The sequence below is a fragment of the Rhopalosiphum padi genome, chromosome 3 (genome assembly GCF_020882245.1).
Source record: "Rhopalosiphum padi isolate XX-2018 chromosome 3, ASM2088224v1, whole genome shotgun sequence".
In the NCBI taxonomy this organism is placed as follows: domain Eukaryota; kingdom Metazoa; phylum Arthropoda; class Insecta; order Hemiptera; family Aphididae; genus Rhopalosiphum; species Rhopalosiphum padi.
This window is the reverse complement of record NC_083599.1, coordinates 62952771-62967332: the sequence shown is the minus strand read 5'-3', so window position 1 is coordinate 62967332 and position 14562 is coordinate 62952771. Positions and strand designations below refer to the sequence as shown.

The following is a 14562-nucleotide window of genomic DNA, read 5'->3' as shown; positions in this document are numbered from 1 at the left end:
TTATTCGATTCAAACCTCATTGAACATAAAATAAAATGTATTAACTAATATCATATATATTAAGTTTATTATTTGTGTGCATTATTTTGAACTTTTAAGACATAAAAGCATTTTGTCTAAGTTATTTTTTTCTGGTTTTTGTATTACATTTATAGCCCTTTTCACAATGTACCTATACATACTAATATATTTTATTGTTATCAATTTATCATTATATATTTACCTATGTTGTAAATTTTAAAGTTCAGAAAATAATAATATTATATTGGATTTGTACACGTGGGCATATAATATATAACTATATAAGTAATAATAATAGTAATATAGCGGTGAATAAGAAGTACAAATCACCGGCGTACGGACGCACGAAAGGTATAAAATCAAATTTATCGAACGTCCACCGAAATAGACATAGGTACCTAACATAGACCATAAAAACATTTTATATTATATATATCGGCTATTGTTATTTATCGAAAAACTTTCATCCGGGAGAACTCGTATAGATCTATAAATATAGTAATATTATTAACACGGTTATAATATATAGGCACCTACACTACTAACAACCAGCACGTAGTTTATATTTATGTATATAATACGTATATATATATATGCGAGCGAATGGTGTCGGACTCGTAGGTAGGACAGTGGAAAAAAAATTACGCTGCAACACAAAATCGTCAAAGAATGAATTCCTGCGAAGTTTATGGGCCACGCTCGACCGTTTTTTTCGTCTGCCGAACGTCCCAGTCGCAGCTCGCTCTCTCGGAATATTATGCATCTGCAGCTATTATTATACCGACACTATAATAATATACGCGTTTGTAATTAAAAAAAAAAAAATCCCTAGACCGGAGGATAAATAGGGTCCTACAGCGGTCCCGACGGCAACAACGAGAGAAGTCCGCGTACGCGTTTCTCCTCCCCCCCCACGCACACACGTACACACACAAGCGAGCACGTGTATATTTTTTAAGGACTGTGGATGCTGCGAAACACGCCAAACAAGCACAAATTACAGGATTTATTTAATACAGTTTCAGAGTGTGTGCGTGCGTGCCGTGTGTAGGCATACATTATATATATATATATTATATAATATAATAACGTGTAACGAAATCCTGTGTGGGATTTATACCCCGGCTTTGTTTCACTGCGATTTTGTGACTATAAACGATTTTATGTATAGGGAAAATATTTGTCAAGATTTTTTCGTGTTATATTATATTATGACGGCGTAATAACGATTATACGCACCTGTCTTCGTAATACATAATATAACTCGGCCGCGTAACCAGGATTTTTTTTATAGGTAGGGTGGGTTGTTTTGATTTATATTTAAATATTACTACGTGATGGGATAGAGGAAGTCTTTACTCAATCGCCATTGTATTCATAAATTTGAATATTAATAATATCAAAATTTACAAAACAGGACTATAATACCTTATGACAAAATATTTTGTAGAAATCTGAATAAAATAGTACAAATACGGCTGTTTGGGTGGGAGTTACTCCTTAAAATTAGGTAACTGTGGAATGGATTTTTTACCTCTTCTCTGCATGTTACGCATATACAAATTTACATTATTAATTATAAGTGTTAAAAAATCATTAAGATTATTCTTAAAATATTTTTAATCATATATCGCACGATAGTCTGAAAACGAACAAATAATCGGGTAAAATCTTATCGTATTCAATCAGTTGGCGTCGTTGGCGATACTATAGTCTATAACCATTGATTATAGAATTACCTTATGTAATTTAATGTGGTCTTTCTTCACTTAGAGTCAGTTTTCATTATATTTTCAAAGATTTATCATTGGTTTCTAATTTAACACATACAATTACAATATATAGTATCTACTCAATAACAAAATACGACCATATTATTTTATTTGTATGTTATAATAATAATAATAATATAACTAAATATATTATTATTGTTTTGACAATTCTAACACAATATAATATATATATTTTTTATTTATAAAAAATCAGTAAATATAAAAAAAAACGTACGATATGGATAAGATTTGCTTTATTTATTGTTAAAGTATGGTAAATCTAATATGTCTAATGTCCAGTAAAATATTCTCGCACAAAGCAGTGTTTACCGAATCATAACACTGAAAGGTAAATAAATTTTTCACAATAAAATAAATGATTGCTCACTTGTCGCGTTTACCGTATGGCGTCGCGGTGTATTAACGTATTGTTAATTGTGATGGCGACAATACGATGCTAAGAAAATATCGGAACCCTACCGATACAGAACAAACCAATACAGGAATATGTTTTATTTTTTCGTTAATAATAAATAATAATAAGAAAACGTTAATTTATCATATAACGCTACCCATCGGCAGTTATTATAAATACATTTTTAGCCACCGAAAACCTCTAAACCATTGCCTGCTTATTTGTTAATTTTATAATCAATGGTGATACTATATAATATGTATTAAATTGAATCGTATGAAATATTGAATGTTTAATATATTTTTTGCTATCGTACATATTGTATACCCTTAAAATAATATTACATATTCTTCAATGGATATGTTCAATATCATCGTGTCCGACTCACTGCGTATACTATTTGATATATATCAAGTATAGCAGGTGCACTGTACAGCCTATAAGGATAACATATAATATTGGTATAAGCAATGTCAACTTTATCAAAATATTGTTAGCTGCAATACAATAGTCGATAATAATATTTATTTATATATATTTACGAAAGAGGGTCACCAGAGTGGTATATTACTCTTTAGAGGTTATTTTTTTTATTTATTGTTTACTTTTTATGTTTCAATATACGTATAATAATACTATGTTGTGTAATAATAACGCATAATGATTAGAATTTCTAAATATATTTTTATAGAAATGATTTACTCATCTAGATTTTTATGGTTTGAAGTCAACCTCAATCTTCGTCAAAACAAAAAAAGAAAACCGTAAAAAGACGCCATTGCAAAGTGCTGAGCATGTGCATACAAAACTATCAATATGACGTAAAATACATAATGTTAATATGGTGAAGATATGGCTTACGAAAAAAAGCGTTCTACAAATAAATCAAAATCTATACAGATTTTTGCGGTATTATACATTCCACTGTTTACACGGTTATAACAAGATAAGAAAGTTCAGTCTACGACGAGCGTGCTTAATTCTCGGTTTCTATTTTAATACAACACAAAACAAACTATATAATTTCACGAGGTACCCTGTAATTATGTATAGTAACAGACGGTATCGTCAGTTGATAAACAAATATCTCGATATCCACACTCGTATGATATATATTATATAGGTATGCTGATAAAGTTATAATTAACAGACGGACGGACACAATAACGAGGATGATATAAGCTATTCCAAACTTATGTTTAGAAACCTAATAATATATAGGTACGTGTGTTGTATGGTCGTATTGTACGTATTTTTATTATAATATTATTATATTGTGTGTTTATAGGCGAAGTCGAAGCGTATCGTTTCGTAACGTTTCGCCGCGGACACGTTAACACAATAGTCAATAATATAATAATATTATGCTCGTTTTTGTTTTACTTAGTTTTCACGGTCCACGTGTCGTCCCGACTCGAACCCATCGTATTCACCACCACAGCCTGCAGCTGTGATGGAGGATACCGCTTGTATATTTTACTTTGTATATATACCAACGCGTTTATTTGTAGCGGCGGCGATCGTGTGCGATTCCTGGTCGAAACGATATACCTATCCTTCAAACACACCACGTCGTATCTGTGTATGTATGTGTGTATATACTTATATTATATTATGTATATAGCTGGCGAGTAACACTCAAAGGAATCGATAATCAGCCCCTATCTGCGGTTGGTTGAACGCCGCCTGCATGGGGAAATGGCACGGCCGTAAGACGGGCTCGGTGTACGGATACATAGTACATAGGTATGTCCCCCCGACGATATACGTTATGCGAGGTACCCACTCTACCCGTGTACCACCGGAGAGACTGTTCGATTGACAATCTCCCGTTTTTCTTTGTAGGACGAGTCGCAGTCGGGTTTCGCGGATACGACGTCTTCACTGCAGCATATACATGCGTAGCCGGTCTGTCCACTATGACGCGCTTGAATATCTAATACCATACGATATTATATATTATAATATTAGCATATTCCAGTAGAACGAGATTCCTTTATCGTGTACACACCCTGGTTGGCAACATCTTGGGGAACACAAGGAATTTCGTACCACACGGGTACTGTTTTACATTTTTCTTTGACGACCAGCATTTGATGTAAACACGGAAAAAAATATATTATATTAAAATATATTGTTTCCTACGAGTCCAGATAAAACGATCGCTCTATATAGGTTACAAGGTGACTATTTCGATGTTAATAGCTTATATTATCAAATGGTATTAACGTTTCTAGCGATGCATTTTTTTCTCCATAATTTGATGATAACAAAAACAATATAGTTATTGAAAAAAAAATGTTAACTATTTTTGTCATTATTTTTTTAATGACAGTGGAATAATTGTAAGAAAATTTAAATAAATTAAAATCAATTTAAGAGCGAGTAGGTAGTTAATTTGGTTGGTAGTTATAACTTATAATTATTTAAATCTATGGTTTTTACATTTTGAATTGTAATGGACCAACATTTTGTGTGATATCCCTACTTCTTTTGCCACTGCACTCCGATATTCTAAACTTTTAACACTTTTAAACATTACTTATGAATAAAAAAAGTCTGTGGCTCTTTCAAATAAGTAAAAATTTGAAAATGACAATAACAACAATAAGAAAGAGTAAAAATATTATTTTTAAAAATTTTGTTTTCTAAGGACTTTGAGTTATGTAAAAAATATTTTCAAGTACGTTAATACTTTTCATGAATATGTACAAGTGTTTGCTTTAAAAAAAAATCGCCTTTTTATAAAATGTACACGCCAAACGCTACTCGTCAGTCGTCGTGGTATTTTTTATTTCGGTTTTCTTTTCACGTATAGCTGAAATCCTAAACGAATCCACGTATACACAATATAATAATATATATTAAAATATTATGTATGTCAATAAGCTGCAATTACATATGTGAAGTAATATTAAATTTCCATCGATTCGTTTCGAATGTGCGTAATACAATATATCTATCTACATAATACGTATAGATAAATTATAAGTAATTGAATATGATAAGGTATCGCATTTATCCGAGACGGTAAAAATATACAGTAAAAGTATACGAATGAGATGTTATCTTCCTTAGATCTTCCTCGTGAAATATTTCATTAAGGTTATAATAATTATATTGTAAGTCCCGTACTGAATTATCTAGTATGATGATTTTTTTTTTTTTTTTTGAATCCGGTGGGATAGTAGTACCTATTATTGCTCCCGCACGAGATCGCCCCTTGTGTCCACCATCCACGCCTGACTTTTCGTTATAGACGCTGCTGTAGGTGTGCTTTCCAGCATTATTTTCAACCCCGTTTTTCTCTATTTTCTCGAAAACCATTAAACCATGTGCTATGTCTGACATCTGGGTCCGAATTCCAATCTGCGAGAGGCAGTGCTGCATGACGAAGATTTTTCGTCACCCCTCAAAAAGTATGCGTTGATCGAAAAACCACGTGGAAATATCACGTCGTCGCAAACCCCTGCAATATCTCGTGCACGTTATTTACTTCGTCGGAAAAAAAGTTTCGTAATCATTCATAATCAACATCACGTGACGCCGGAAAATCGCTATAAATCGCTGCAAATATCATATAAATTATGATTGGTTGAAGGGCGCCGCGAGATTTTTTGGAGTCGTCGTCCGTATTATATATAGCTGTACAATGCATAATATTATACAATATTTTAATAATTATGTTGGCTAGCCGGTCCGATATACCTGTGCAATCTATGGCGTATTTAGATTTTTTGCCCATCACAAAAATAGTTTTCAAACTCCGTTCAAAACGGTATATTATAAAATATTTGTGTAAAGTTGTACAAACTTTATATAATTACCCACATCCAATAATTTTGTTGGTGATCTCGATTTTTATTTTGCCACTACTAAATTATGTCCAAGACTACATTTATTGAGAAAACATGCTGTAAATCTCTCAAAGTTTTTGGATTTATCCAACGAATGTGTTCCGAATTTAAATTACGTTCTTCATTCTAAACTCTTTTTTGTTCATAAGTTCGCCCTCTACCTGAATATGATTCTGTCATTTGGAAACCCATCACCACTAATGACTCTTAAATGTGGAAAATAGTACAACGTGAATTCCTACCTTTTAGATCATATTATCTTCTCAAAATGTACTGTCTTTCTCATGAATACGTAATAACTCTTTTGTCCAATAAGCTTAAAATCTGTCTTCTATTTCAGATCAAAGACTATAGCTGCTGCTAATTTAAACTTTTAAAGAAAACTTCTGGCAGACGAGGTTGATTCTACTACATTGCTTTTCCATATACATTTTAGAGTTTCACCTAACCAAACGAGAACCAATATTTTTTTCTATGTTCCCTTTATCCTTTAACAACTATTATTATTCCACTTTTCCTTAATAGGTCGTATGTGACTTGAAAATGAAGATATTAATATTTTTCTTTTAAAGTTTATAAATTATATTTTAAGTAGGCCAATTATTAAGTAATTAAGTATAAGGTATTTTTTCATTTCCTTTATAGTACCTACCTATTCATGTTTCATTAGGCAAACGCGTGTTGTCATAAAATAAAAAAATTCTACCAATGTGTCAACAAATAAATATTTTAAATAAATGTAACTATTTTTTTATTATTATTATTATTATTTTTATTTACTGCAATAGTTGATAAAAGTGTACCTCTATAATATTTATGTCATAGGAACTCACATAATAGGATAAATGTATAGATAAATGTATAGGTAGGTAGGTAATATATGGTTTTAGTCACGCAACAAAATTAAAACTTTAAACTTGTGGCGATGAGAGTGGACATAGGAATTTTATCTCTACAACCGCCACCAGTAAATATGCCGCTGATATCCATACTCGTACTACAATAAGGGCGTTTCGAATACCGTCACCGGTAAAATGTTAGCGGTAACGATATGGGTATCTACAAAATGTGCATAATATTATACAGAGTGAATCTGAAATGTTGGACAAATTTCTTTGAAATTTAATTTAGATATTATGTCATGTCTTTCAGAAACACCCGGTATATACGACGATTTCATTTGAATATTATATTTACGACAACTGAGGGCTGTGGTGTCGGCGGTACGAAGCGCATATACAAGGGACTGTACGCGGAAAAGATATTGTTTCGTGTACAACGCAGCTGTTACAGTATTATACGTATGCTTATACTACGCGTATATGAATAATAATAATAATGATATACCGTCGCATGGGCTTAACGATAACATTTTACGCGAATCAAAGAATAAACCAACATCATATATTATGTAAATTTAATTATGTTCGCATATAGAATCTAAAAAATATGATCTTCATAAAATTATTGTTATTATATTATGTTGTATTGTACCGACTACCACTGTCTACTTGTAAGTACTTATTATAATTCAACACATATTATATTACGTATAAGGCTGCAGGTAAGTAGGTAGCAGTAGTGGGTATAATAATATAATAATCACATATGCAAATTGTTTTCCACATTTCTAGTTGAACTGCAGTATTTATTGGCGACAGATGTTTTTTCGTAATTCATTTTACCTACTGATACTGTATTGTCGGTGTGTAATACCTAAATAATAATCGTTACTATCGTGAACACCAAAAGAATTGAACCGTACACTCATTCTGTCATACAACATCCTATAAAATATTTATAAAATGTTTGGACAAATCATACTATAGACTGAAAAATTGTGTAATAATATTATAAGTTTATGTATAATTGGGATGAGCGAGATACTTGAAAAAATATAACTAAATGTAAAAATTCTGATACATAAATTATTTTAACAAATGCAATTTTTCGCTTAAATGTAAAATTTAAGTACCTATTACTTATTTAGCTCGGTAATCAATATGGTTATTAAATTAGTAATACAACGAGATAAATGACGAAAATAATATGTATTTTTTTAGAAATCCAGATAATGAAAACAATTTTGATGTCTATACACTATACTCAAGTAGTCTACATATTCGTACAACAATGAAGATTAGGCAATATTGTCTTAATCTTTATTGTGTTCAATAAAGATTTATTTATTTATTTTTATTGCAAGTTAGAAAAACAATTTCTACTACAAAGTATGCTATTCACGGTTAGTTTTGCGATTCCGTCAAACAACACGGAAATGACAAGTGACAAATTAAAATATATTTAAATATATATTATTAATTTGTTTTGTTAAATTCTCTCGAAAGGTTGTTTGTTTAAAAGTGTTTTTGTATGTAATGTCTATAGTGTCTTAATGCAAAAAAAAACAAAAAAGTATCTAAATGCAATTAACAAACATTAAAATATAAACAACATCATTCCATACCCTGCGTACAGTATATAAACATCACAACGCTATATATATTATATATAATAATAATAATAATATTATTATTATCCATCCGCCAAGTATAATATCTTATTATATTTTTATACTATAATATTAAATACAGGAGCGGACCTGTCGACCCACGGGGTTGGCAAACTATAATATATATTATAATATGAAGCCGAGAAGGACCACATATTCACAGAGTCCCATAGTGTACATGTACATACAATATGTATTACGGGATGACCGCGCGCTCGGCTCTCCATATACATATAGACCACACTACTAACATATTTTACGCACGTCGTATATGAAAATAATATATATACATATATATATATATATACGATGATTCACCCGCTGCGTATATTATATTATTGTTATTATTATTATTATATGTCCTACCGCGTGGCGCCCATACATGGTAAAGGAATAGTATAGGTATATATTATACACCTATAATCTATATATAGTGTGCGAAAAGTGAGTCGGCGCAGGGCGGTGGGTGGAAAGTAGCCGAAAACCACACAAGACGTTGCGGTTCTTATATTTTCGGTAATATGTATATATATATATATATATATACATATATAATATATTGTATAATGTACTTAACCTCTACACAGCTAGGTGCGCGAATAATATATATATATATATATATATATATACACGAGTATAGTACTGTATATGTACTACCCCTGCAGCGGACGACGACGACAAAAACTTCAAATAAAACACCACACCCCGATGGTGTTTCGAGCGCGGAAAACAAGAATCAAGGAGTGTGTGTGTGTGTGTATATATATTAAATAATACTTTGTAAAGTTTTCGTTTTCTTTTCAAATCCCAACGTTATCAGACTATCGTTACCGTACCACTAACTCGGTCACGAGATATAATACTTATACGCGTATATGTGTATCTCCGGCGAGCGTAAAAATAATATACCGAGGTGGACATCAAAAGGAAGTCGACTATAAAAAACAACCACCGTGGTGAAGAGAAAACAAAAAAAAAATAAAACTTTTCCGGACTAACGACGTTATAGACGCGAGAAATCTGTAAAAAAAAAAAACTAAAAAACTATATACTTACTGCAGAACTATCGCCCACACGGGAAAGAAGACGCGGACACACTCAGCAGTGGCAGTTTGCAGTTATCTCGCTTACATACGTACAACTTCAGTGTGTGTAATATATATAAGTTTATACGACGTTATTATTATTATTATATATTATATAGGATCGGTGCTATAAATAAAGAAAACTTTTCGTATCGCGTGCGTTATTAAAAATAACGAAACAAAACGATTTACGCTCGCGTTTGGCGTCTACGGCCGCGTTATATAATATTATATCATACGGAGTGATCCATTTACACAGCTACGCTATCTTTCTGAGTTCTTTTCTGTTGTTTGTTGGAAAAAATTGATTTGATGTATATTATAAACAATGATTATTTATAAAAATAAATATTAACCGTTCACGTCATTTTTCATCATAGTAATTGTTTATATTTATACTATTTTTTTAATTACAGCCTATATATTTTTCAGCAAAGTACTATTATTAAAAAATGTTAACACATTAATATCGAAGAATATTGAATAACTGGATTCTATCGTCTTTTGTGGATTATAAGTTGATAACCTAAACTTAAACTTTAAATGCTGCTTGATAATAATAATAATAAATCAACTAATATTTCATACCTTAACATATATTTTATAAAATAATTCGGCATCTGATATAGAATAAAAAATTTAGGTTGTCGGCAAAAATTGTAAAATCTGAACAACTATGAAAATGTACTTACAAACGTATATAGTACCTACTTATATACAATTATATTATAGTCGTGAAAATGGATCACTCTGTACTCAATGCATTGTGCATGTATATACCGACAACTAAACACGACGATCGATATACAACATGTAATAATATCGTTATCATTACATACATATTATATACATATATATGTAGAATATAACAATAAAATACTGAATCGATAAGTTCGTCTGCGGTATACGCGCTTATATTATTATATATAGCTTATAAAAAAACGAAATATACGTCGGAAAAACTGCGGCGACGACTTTGCCGGCGAGCGTAAATCGCGTTTACTTTAGATTATATCATTTTTTTAGTAACAGATGTTTATTTTATTTTTATTCTAGCCGAGACACGCGCAATATATAATATTGTTATAAATCATGATATATCACTTCAGCGATATATTATACGCGCATCGGGTATACGGTATACCTGCTTATAATACATTGTATGCATTGTATATTATGTACAAAGCAAAACACTCACGGTCAACTACTCCTCTGCGCGCGTAATAATTATTACATTATACCGTAATATATGATTATACGATTATACGATTCGACCGAAACGATCAAAGCTCGGTAGATAATATTGTTAATATTGTGCGAAATTTACAGCGAATCAAACATTGTGACAACACAGTATTATAATGCTATGACAAAAAACAAACCCCTATTTCGTATAGCAGCCTCAATAACTACATTTAATAATTACAAAAAAATGTAATTTATTATACTTATACAATATATGAGATATAACATTATTTATTATAGGTATATCCTTATATACGTACTGCACACAAGGGTCAGTCAGTGGGTACAGTTTGGTACAATTGGTCCTGGATCGTACTTAAAAAATATATAGAAATCGGTGGTTTATGGAAGAAAAATTATTTATTAGTATTAGATATTAATGTATAATATCTGGTTTTATAATTGGAACTAAAAGTTTATGAACAATGTGCCAATTATAATTCGAATTGATAAAATAAATATCCATCTTAAAAATATATTGGTTGCGTGTCGATCGTATAAAGCAAGATATTTTTACGGTTCATTATTGTGCACTCCGTGTGGTCTGATATTACATACACACACACTTAATTATAAAGAATGATTCACCAAGCATGCTCAACCCCTTTTTCATCTTCAATAATTTGGTTATTCAAAATCTTGATTTCAGAATATTTAAATTGTTGATATTTTTTGTAGGTACTGGAAATGTCTTACTTAAGGAGTATAATATTTACTAGATCCAATATTATATCTAATGAATATTTTTTTATAACCATTTTTAAGGACTATTATCCTAAGTATAAAAATTGTAATAACTGAGAAATTACTCGTTAAAATTTTGAATAAGAGGTATACTATAATTTAAAAAAATATTATCCACGACATAGTTTACAGTTAGTAAAGAGAAGAGGGGTTCTCATTTGAAAAACAAAAGTTTTCAGTATCCCGACGGGACATTCCAAATAATAAGAACAATTTCAAGAATTTTAAAATATGGTTTATAAGTATATTAAAATATTTTTAAAAGATCTGATTTTGAGTTAATTTATTATTAAATTAAAAAATGAGAAAAATCGTGTTTGATGAACTATTCTGTACATATAAAGTAACGGATTTGTTATATTATATTATCTATATATTATGTAGTAAATATATGGTAACATATTATATTGCATTATCTTGCGGGCCTACACGGTCCGAACGGTAATTATTATTTTTTATTGTTAACGGGTAATGCACTTGCGCATTGCTGTGCTGGACGATATCGATCTAATTATTAAAAATGTATAATAATATTATTATATCATTATATAATAATATTATAATAATAATTGTAGGTATACAGCCGTGGTATTATTATACGCACGCGAACACCATATGCAGCTAGACCCCTATTGCAAGAAGGGGGAAAAAGGGCACACCTCGCCTTTGGTTCAATGTTTATAAAATATATGATTATATTATGTTGTACGAGTATGACTGTATAACATTGAGTGTATATTATACTAAACACATTATGTATCATACTGTCGAAGGACAGTCTTTTCGTCGCTCGAAATGCTTTTGATACCCCGTCGGGTTTGACGTAGTTTAATTTAATTATAATAATATACACAAGTTTTCCTTCGTATCGTTAAAATTCATTTTTAATAATGTTCGTAACGGATATAATATTTGTAAAATGTATGGCGTACAATAGGGTGTTTAACATTTGAAAGGCTACGCTAATAATATATTTTTCGCGTCGATTTTTATGATTTTAGAAAAATAAAAAATATATATATTTTTATAACACACCAAAGTTCATTGCATAATCTCAAGTATACATTTTTATTTTTATCAAGGGTATCTTACAAAATAGTCGTATAATACTCAACTGAACTTCAGATGTTTGGGTATTAATAATGAAAAAAAAGATTTATTTCATAGTATGCATCGATATTACGAGTATTTTAGACTAAATTTCTATGTCTAGTATACATTATTATACTCATTGTAATAGGGTCAGTTAATTACTTAAATATACATAATTTTATTATATTGTACGGGTGTAATAATAAAATATGCCTTGCGTATGGTGATCTACAACGGACAGAATTGTTTCAGTATACCTATTACCTACACACTTCGAGGGCGGGCTTAACGAGTACTCAATTTATAAAAAAATCCTCGAGTACCCGTCCGACTCGGGTCATGCTACTGCTTTGCAGCGATTACAGTATTTTAATATTTCATGGTTTTATAATATTAATACTATACCTACTTCGCATTAAATGAGCCCAAAATCAAAATACGGCGCACGTATAGAGGTACTGTCGGAGAACAATGGAAACGCATTACGGTGTATGGAATTCGATAAAATATATTGTTATGCATTTATCGCATATTATATTCATCGTGTGTTTTTGAATACAAACACTGTATAAAAGTATAAAATAGTATTTAAAAATTACGGCTAAAAGTAAAAACTTTAAAACGTCGAAATATAATATATATTATGTATAAGTACCTACCTACACGAATACTTGACGCACGAAAGTAAAAAAAAAATAATAATGATATGCAATCCGCATATATTCGTTACATATTTTATGCATTATGTAATACAGGAAGGTGCCTATATAATTATATATTATTATATTAATAGTTGAGAAGTAAAAGGCAATTTGTCACACAATATCTTACAGGAAAATGGTTTTAGATTTTTCTATTTTTTAATTTATAGCTAATGTGATCTTCTTTTAAAAATTATCCATTTATCATAAGTACCCACCAATATTCAAATAACAAACAGAAAACAATTTGAAGAATATTTAAAATGCAGTGATAATATTATTGTTTATGTTAAAACTTTATTTTACTTCATTATCCATACTAGTTTGGTTATAATTTATAAATCATATTATGTACATAGTACATACCTACTGATTTTATATTTAGTACCATTTTAGTATCCGGATTACTAAGTTTTAAATATTTGTAGAATTTTTTTTCTTGTAATTTGAAATATTCTTGTCATAAGTGGAATTTTTTTCATTCAAGTCAATATGGACTATCTATGTTTTGATGGTCTTATTACAAATATTAATAATAATTGAAAGAATGCAGCTACATATATAGTAAAAAATATTATATAAATGCAGGATAACATCAATTTTATTTGTTAAAAAATATAACAATAACACGTCCGTATAACAATGCCGTGGCATGCATATATGTAAAACATTTTATTTCTCTTTAAAAAGCTCGAAATTGGTTGTTACACTTTTGATGTAAATAACAAGTCCGGACACGTTATAATATATATGCACTTTACATGTTTACATTAAGCCCGCAGTCGAGGTAAATATATATATTTTTTATGTACATTATATAATATATATGCGTCAGTTTTTTTTTTTAGGACAAGGATATGTTTTTACACTAAAAATACGTGTGCCTACAAACCGAATACGGAAAAATGAAGAAATAAATAGTTTTTTTCAGGTTTATAATATTTGTCATGATGATAAAATCGTTCAAAATGACGAATTATTTGGGTTTGATCAAAACGATTTTGACAAAATAATTTAGACTTGTCCCACTTCTCGACCGTTGAATAGCCACGATGTCGGGACAATAATTTAAAATAAATTATAATAACGTGTTGTGGCGATCGTATAATTTAATAAAA

The 14562-nt window shown here is 30.2% G+C and overlaps 1 protein-coding gene across 4 annotated transcripts in view; it reads right to left on the bottom strand.

Moving 5' to 3' along the window:
* LOC132924000 (protein muscleblind) overlaps nucleotides 1-14562 on the bottom strand; it is a 170295-nt gene that overhangs the window by 82182 nt on the left and 73551 nt on the right. Inside the window, exon 1 of one of the 4 annotated variants that reach the window (XM_060988052.1) lies at nucleotides 9634-9653. The exons of the other annotated variants lie outside the window; for them this stretch is intronic. The gene's annotated coding sequence lies outside the window, so the exon portion shown is untranslated. Of the gene's footprint in view, nucleotides 1-9633; nucleotides 9654-14562 lie in introns of those variants that run through there. 4 annotated transcript variants of the gene reach the window in all.